Raw genomic sequence first — 8,353 nt, forward strand, 5'->3', positions numbered from 1 at the left:
GAATGTATTTATAATAAAGTAATATAATTGTATTTAAAAAATTTTTATTCCTGGAGAACCCCTTTAAATAATATAACGGTGCTACTTACATAGTAGCTTGAGCCGCATGTAATGGGATGTAAGTAAACCTGAATAAAATTGTCAATAAACATAATTTTATAACCCAAAATAACAATTCATTATGTGACCTCACAAAAATGAAAATTATAACCAATAAAAAAAGCATTTAGCCCCTTTAACTAGTGTAAAAAATAATAAAAATTAAATGAAAACATGCCTCAAATTGTTACGCTATATAATATGAGTTTACTAATTTGAGGCATGTTTTCACTTATCAACATTTTTATGAAATCTATTATAAGCCTAATAAATGAAAAAGAGGAGAAAACTATGAAAATAAATAATTTTATAATAACTGTAATTGCAATTAATACTGGGATAAAATCATATTCTAGTCCATGTATATACAATTCTTGTGGCCATAACCTTCATCGTTGATTCCAGAGAAGTAGCACCTAAAATCAATTATAATGACCTAAAAAAAAAAAAACAACAAAAATATCAAGGGCACCCCACATCACTCATCTAAAAAGTACTAAAATAAACTATAGCTACCCCTTCTACATGCTCACAGAAAATAATTACAACCTGTCTTTTTTTATTTAAACTCCTAGGAGCTAAAGCATCCAACATTGTCATCTACTTACACTCAACCTGAGCAAGTCTTTTCGTCCTATCGCAACCTCTTGATCTCATAGGAACTTGATCAATTGCACAAAACGTCAGACTTTTGATTGTTTCATCGACCTTCCCTTGTCTTGGTATAGGTTTCATTTTTGCCAGTTCTGCCTTCTCCTTAAAAGGGTTTTTGTCCTGTGAAAAAATTCTACAGTTTTCAAGCCAGCACCTGGATCTGAGCACTTTTGTAATTGCATGTAATTAAAAATTTAGAATAGCCACTGAATTATTCAATAAAATGTATTTGTATAGCGCCACCTGCTGTTTTTTCTTTTTTCTTTCCTTGTCCGGCTCACTGAGATGGCCACACATGCTCAGTTTAATACTTAAACTGCCTCCTGAGCTGTTATAGGGAGAGCATGGACACGCCTCCTGAGCTGTGATAGGGAGAGCATGGACACGCCCCCTGAGGCAGTGAAGACAGTCCCCTTGAGCTGCCAGCATGACCTAAATATAGCAGAGCAATGAATGGGGAGATCTCTGGATCCATGTGAGGTACAGGGCTGGTTCTGGCTTTGTTAGAAAGAGATTGTCATGTGCTATATGATGTCTGATTTTCCTTTTTTACATTAGTCATGGGATAACCCCTTTAACAAGTTTCTGTAGTTTGGCCCTATCACGTCTGAGATGGAAGGTAACAGACGTGCAGCGTAGAGGGGAGGGAGGAGGAGTACCCTTCCACTAGCGTGAGGAAGGAGTGGTGACCCCTAACTCGACTAGCACTGGCACTTGGCTGCCCTGACGTCCCTAGACGGGCTGCTAACCCGTACGCCGATCACGTGCTTCGTCCCTGGCTTACCCTGAAATAAGCCCTAGGTAGTGAGTAGGGTGGTGGGAGCACTAGTCCTCACCACTGACACCTAGGGTAACAATAGGGAATGGACAAACCACACAAACACCACAAACAATCCCCGAAGGGAGACAACAACAACAGGAGACAACAACAGGAGTGAACTGGAGATCCAACAGCTCCAGAGCAAGAGTTGTCCACCTGAGGTCAGAATAGAAGAAGATCTGGAAGGAAGGTCAATATCTGGCAACAAGGGAAGCAGAAAGGGAGAATATATAGTAGCTGGGAGTGGCTGACAGAGAACAGCTGAAATGAAATTCTACAGATTTCTAAATGGGACAAAAAGGATTGCAAACCTAAGCAGGAAAACCTGGACCGGAAACCATTCTCACCATTAGGTCATGGAGCGACCCCTTGAGAAACCGATCGTGTAGCCACCCGCTGCGTCCTTCTGACCCGAGGCACAACAGGGTCAGCGATAGATCATGACACCCTCGCGACAGGCCCCTGAAACAGAAGATTCATACTTACCTGCTCCATGCCGCGCTGGTCCTCTGCTCTGCCTTCGCTGTCTCCATCTTCCGGTCCTGGCACTGTCTACATCCAGCTGGCTTTGGGTGTTGTCACATACACCGCTCCAGCCAATGACTGTCTTCAGTGAAGACATACTGCTTGTAGCCACCTCGCCGCTGAGTCCAGTCATTGGCTGCAGTGGTGCATGTGACCATGGCCATCCGAATGTAAACAGTACCCGAAAATGGAGAGAGCGGAGACAGCGAGAGCAGGTAAATGAGTCAGGGAAACCCCTTTTCATTTCCATTGCTATCGGTGTTCTTATATCTCATATATGCTCCAAAGCTCTGACCCTGAGTTCTCTTGAGGTCATGCCATGCCAATATATTTGAGCACGTCACACAATATAAGGCCACCCTACTGATGGTCGTGACATCATTGGTCTAGTAGTGTAAGCAGCGAGAAGACCACACTCACAGTAGTGCCTGGGCCTTCTCAAACAGCTGATCAGCAAGAGTCCTATATGTTGGACCCCCACAGATCAGATGCTGATGACCTATCTAGAATTGTTAATACATGGGGAATGCAAGTACTTACTAAAACAGCCAAGTCAGGAGAGGAGACAGGTTCTCTTTAAAGGGGTTTTCCAAGATAACAAAAATTCCTATTAAATAAGCCGCTTCTCTGGTGCTCCCTGGCGATCTGTGTTTCCTCAGCTGCAGTGATGACGTGCCTGTATAACCACATGACTGCTGAAGCCAATCACTGCTCTCAGATGTATGCAGCAGAAGACCTTCAAAGCCAATGATTGGCTGCTATTTTATCACAGTCTCTGCTTTTTGTATTTTAACTTTTTTCAGAAAGCTCCTTTTAACCTAGCCTTCCCTCGACTCCCAATTGCTGTTCTGCTATGTTTTGCAGATGCATATTCCCCTTTCAGGAGATAACCCCGGCGGGAACCGTAATGACTTCCCTGCTTATTGTCAATCAGCTATTCCAGGAATGGCTGCAAAGACGACGAAATGAACGTATGACTCATGATATATTTGCAGGAGTTCCTCCTGGTTTCTTCCTTTCTTTGGTCTTGGGCCCTGGTCAGAACAGATGGCGAAACAATGAGGTAGAAATGCGTGTTGTGTAATATATGTAGAGGAGGGCATCTAAGATGCCAGGCTTACTGATGTCATTAGTGCCAAGTCACATCTGCTGCGAAGCAAAGTGGTCTGAGTAATATCCTGCCAAGAACGGAGGGTGATGATGTTCTTTTACACATTTTCAACTTTAAAGGAAGTATTTTTTTTAATACCCCAGGGCTAAACAAGAGAGGTTAATTCTGTCAAAAGCGATCCATGCAAAATGAATATATTACTATCCTAGTGCTTCGTACACGCCGCAGAAGGGAAGGGATTTTCCAGGTGAAGAACACAACACGTATTGTTCCATTCACCTGCTTATACGGCCTGTGCTCTAATGCATTATGTGGCACTAGAAAAACTTTGTTTCATCCCTTTGTTGCAGAGAGTTATTGCCACCCGGTCCTTTTGTAATCTTCCTGAAGCATATCTCTATCCTTGGGCTGGAAGCAATGAAGTAGTCACGGTTGTGAAGTGTCTGGATATACTCATTTGAATGTGCAAGTATGCTCCAGGGGCTAGATCAAGATTGGAGAAAGCCCCAGACACAGTGTCAATAATATGTGACTGTGCTAAGCTTACCGTTAACATTAGTTTAAAGGGATTTTTAGCTGATCACCTATACTTTGGTGGGGGTCCGACGCCCTGAACCCCCGACGATCACTGGTGCACTCAGTAGCGCCACAGCCTTCTCTCTGCTCACCAAGCACAGAGCTGTACCTTGTATAGTGGCTGTGACCCGTATCGCAGCTCAGCCCTATTGAAGTCAATGGGGCTGATTTGCGCCTAGACCATGTGACCAATGAACGTGACGTCACATGGCCTAGGGAAATCTGCAAGAATTCCACAGTGCTCACAGGAGCCCTGGTGCCTTCTCAAACAGCTGATCGTCAGGGGTCCTGAGTGTCAGACCACCAACGATCAGATAATGATAACCTGTCCAGAGAATAGGGAATCGGTTAAAAAGTCTCAGAAAACTCCTTTAAGCGAGTCTGTCATTTACTACTTTGCCGGGCTAGCTCAGCTGAATGTAGTGATGCCTTCCATTGCGTCATTCTGGAGAAAGAAACGTACTGGCTACAGTCTACTTTGAAGAAATTCCGGATTTCCTAGCACCCTTAGGCCTCAGGTACACTGCCATGTTCAGGATATGTATGATAAATAATAAATACATGGGTCCATACTATACTTTCTGGTGCCTCCAATTTTACTCACAGGCAGACGGGGGTTTATTCACATGGAGACTCACATGACATATTATTGACTAATCCTCCATTTTGTCTAGGGGGCAACACAGTGCCTTATGGAGGCGCAATATGGTGGCATTTCGTATTTTGCTATACAGATCTGTTCATGAGGCCTTACTCTTTATTAAAGCTCATCTAAATATTGACTATGTGCAGTGTCCCACTATGTGTTATATGTGGGCACTTTAAACTTTTGAACCGTCATATTTAATGTATTGTGGTATCATGCTGTAATTCCTATAACAGGCTGTTAGGAGTGTCATTACATCTATTCGCCTCTAGGTGGTGCTGGCACCACTCATATTATATATATATATATATATATATATATATATAGGGTTTGCTAATAAAGTGAGTTGAGTTGAACAGAAAGTTAAGAGAGGAAGTTGATGGAGTTGCCGAACAGGCCCAGTCCACAATGTAGCTGCCATCTTATCCCCTTGGCTTTGGCCAGGCTAAGGGAGCACAGAGAACAAGAGCAGTATTGCAGCAAAACAGCACAGACTGGTGAGTCTATGTCTGAATATAGAGAAAGTCTAGTGGAGGTTAGAGCTAAATTAGCCCATGGACTTCACAAGCACCAGTGACCAGGAGGAACCTAAAAGTACCTGGACACAGCCGGATGATTAGTGTGCAGAATTATCCTTTACCACATGCCTCTATGGACATAGTGGACCGTAATTCTTCAGCGAGCATCCTTTCCAAAGACTGGAGCACAAGACTGATGCCTGCCGTTAGGGAGACCGCCCTGTGGATTGCTACTGAACAATAAGAGTTTATTATATTCAGTACCTGAGTGCTAGCCAGTGGACAAAGTATAGACAGATATAGAAAGAAGGAAAACTCCTCAACCTACAATTGCCAAGCCTGTTATAAGGAATACAGCTGAAGCACTATTTGGATTGCCATATATAAATTAACTGTACTGACTACCTGAAGACAAGTGATTTAGTAAAAGCTCTGTTGTTTACTACAATTGACTCTTCATCCTTTCTACCAACTTCATTTGCACCTTACGGTGCCGGCGTCACAAACAACTCGGGGTCCCAGCCTACAAAGCACCCTACACACACCTACACCATCAAGGGCACCTCAACTACCATCTGGCTAGTGATCCTTGTACTGGAGAGTGCCCCAGGGGATTTAGTGCTGTCTTCCCCATCACTGCACGCCAGCCCAGTGAGGCTCTGCTAACCGTGAATATAAACTACTACTACCCCCCATCGGCCCACCGTCACCTTACGTGTTGCCCCTGCGGTCTGGTCGCTCCATATGCTCTTATCAGTCCCAACTGCCCAATGTTAAATGTTACTTGAGTAGAGTAGAGCTGGGTGAACCAGACATCCTACATGAAAGAAGGAAATTGAACATGGAAAATCCATCATGCCAAGATCCATATTTCCCAAATAGTCAAATGTTGAGATATCAACACCCATCGTCACTGAACTAAGGCCGTGGTCTCATCCACAACCCCTGCACCCCCTTAGATACTGCAGTGAGACCCTGAGGAGCCAGAGCAGAGGATTGGAGTGGGATAGTGGCCCTGAGGAGATGTTGTGTCATTGTGTACTCCCTTAGGCTCCCTGGGGATCGGTGCAGTGGAAAGAAAGGTGGTTTGAGAAATCAGGCCAGAAGTAAAAGAATAAAAGTTTCTCTTTACTCTTTTCTCTTTTAAGATGAATTGTAGTACATTGAGCGGTAGTTTGGAGAAAATGCCATTTCTATCCCCAGATAATGAGGTATGTGGGTGTCTAAGTGGCAGTTGATGGCACCTCTGATGTGCTATCTAGTTGGTCTGGCCTAGATGTTATCTACATGATGGGTGTCTGACCCATAGTCACTCACCTACAGCAAGGTCTGTAAAACTGTGGTGGATGGTCACTCTATCTGTAAACACTGTGGGCCAGATTTATCATGACTCTGACAGCTCACTCCACTTTCACATATGGCTAAAGTCAGTTTTATGATCGGCCCTTTAAGACTGTAATAAATGTGGTTTGACGGTAGCAGTTTATCCGTCAGTAAGCAGCTTTACAAAAGTCGCACATCTTTACGAAAAAGTCGCATATTTTATGAAAAAGTCGCATGTTCTATTAAAAAGTCTCATAAGATAAGCATGGTCCTCACTGGAGTGAAATTGCGACTTTTATGGTATTCTTGAATTCTCTCTGGAGTAGTGGTCTCGCAGAAGAGTAGAATATAGTGCTGGTACCTAGGACCCTTGGAGTAGGAGCAATTGGACCTGCTTCCTTACTCCACTCTAGGACGCAGGACCAGCCCACACCTACCAAAAAGGGAGGAACAGGGTGGTTAATCCTGTCCCTGCAAACCATACCATGTCATGCTGGGCATACATGCATAACGATAGAAACAAACCAAACAGTTGCAGATACCTCCAGGTCTGGATACCGTACTACCATATTGTTCAACTAATTATACTACTATAGGTGAAAATTGGTTCTGACTTGGCTCTGGACTTTACTTCTCTCTATTCCCCTGGTTATCCTGTTGTCAGCCCTACTTTAGGCTATGCTTCTGGCTGTGGTATATTGTCACCATCATTCCAAGACTGCTCCGGATGAGTAAAGTCCATCCTTTCTCACGGGGAGCATAGGGTGAAGAAAGAATAATCTTAGATTTTACACCCGGTTTAGCCTTCACCAATCAGATAATTGCTTGGAAGATCTACTGCTGCACTAGCATCGTTGTCACAATGTCCAAATTATATTGGACGTAGTTGAGACAAAAACGTATTTGCTAATCAAAATGGACTCGATGAAAGCATTTTCTTGGGTTGTATTTGCGGCTTGACGGCAATCGGACAAAAATTTCCCAATTGGGCAATTCGAACATAGAAATGTCTGGTCTTGGCCACAATGTCTGGGGTCCACTTTAAGCCCCTTTCTGCATGGAACTGAATAGCTTTTACCTGACTCTACCAAACGTTAAAAATAGTACCTGTTTTTTGTACAACGTCCAAGGAGGTACCAAGTAAGCCAATTCGGTCCCATGAGGGTCACATGACCACACTCTTGATTAGCCAGAGAGAATCGTCTACTTGCTACATTGAGGGAGTAACATATCCACGTGGAAAACCAAAAACGAGTCGAGGCAAGTAGAGTACAGCTGGTACCATACATTGGAAAAGTAGCTGTTGGCATGCAATGGTTGCTTCAAAATGAAAGCAATGTGGATGAAAATCACATGGGAACACACGGGGGCGACACTCAGCTTGATAAATAATTAGACTTGCTGCTGGCATACAATGGAAAGTTTGTCATCGACATATGGCACAAGATTGTTTACATTAAAAAAATATGATAAAGAGTAGTTGAGCAATGTAGTGTAGTTGTGCAAGTCTGAACATATATGTGCCCTCTATGGTATTGCTGTTACAAAGAGGCTTCGAAAGGAAAATAATACAGTTGACGTAGGGGAGTAGAGGGATGGGCATGTGTGGATAGCATGAAGGAACGTGCCCCCATTCCAGTATGGGAAGCCAGGCACATGGTTCTGCATTTTTTAGCAGCTTTTCCTCCCTACAGATTTCTGGTAATATAAGATAGGAATTTTAATTTATGCAGCATTCATCTGCATGGGATTCATATGCATGTCGGGCCATACCCTTAAAGTGGTTTTCTAGGAGTTCAGTATTCTCAATATCTGATTGGTGGGGTCTAACTCCTGGCACCCCACTGATCAACAGTGGCCTAGTGAAAACCGCAACCTCCATACAGCATATCAAGCACACCACCGTACAGTGTATTGCAGCCCAGGCCCATTCACTTAAATGGAACTAGGCTGCCAATCGGCCATGTGACCAATAAGCGTGATGTCACTGGCCTAGGAAGAGGCCACAGGACTCAGTAGAGCGTCACAGCCTCTTCAAATAACTGATAGTTGGGAGTCAAACCACCACCAATCACATATTG

At 43.6% G+C, this 8,353-nt stretch overlaps 1 long non-coding RNA gene across 1 annotated transcript; it reads right to left on the reverse strand.

Moving 5' to 3' along the window:
- Window positions 1-435: 435 nt before the first annotated feature.
- LOC122921531 lies at window positions 436-2,774 on the reverse strand. The gene is made up of 3 exons (XR_006387033.1): window positions 2,639-2,774; window positions 708-873; window positions 436-535 (listed from the first exon to the last, which is right to left on the reverse strand). It is a non-coding gene; the product is annotated as an uncharacterized LOC122921531 (long non-coding RNA).
- Between the last annotated feature and the right edge of the window lie 5,579 nt (window positions 2,775-8,353).

This window comes from Bufo gargarizans, chromosome 11 (assembly GCF_014858855.1).
Source record: "Bufo gargarizans isolate SCDJY-AF-19 chromosome 11, ASM1485885v1, whole genome shotgun sequence".
In the NCBI taxonomy this organism is placed as follows: domain Eukaryota; kingdom Metazoa; phylum Chordata; class Amphibia; order Anura; family Bufonidae; genus Bufo; species Bufo gargarizans.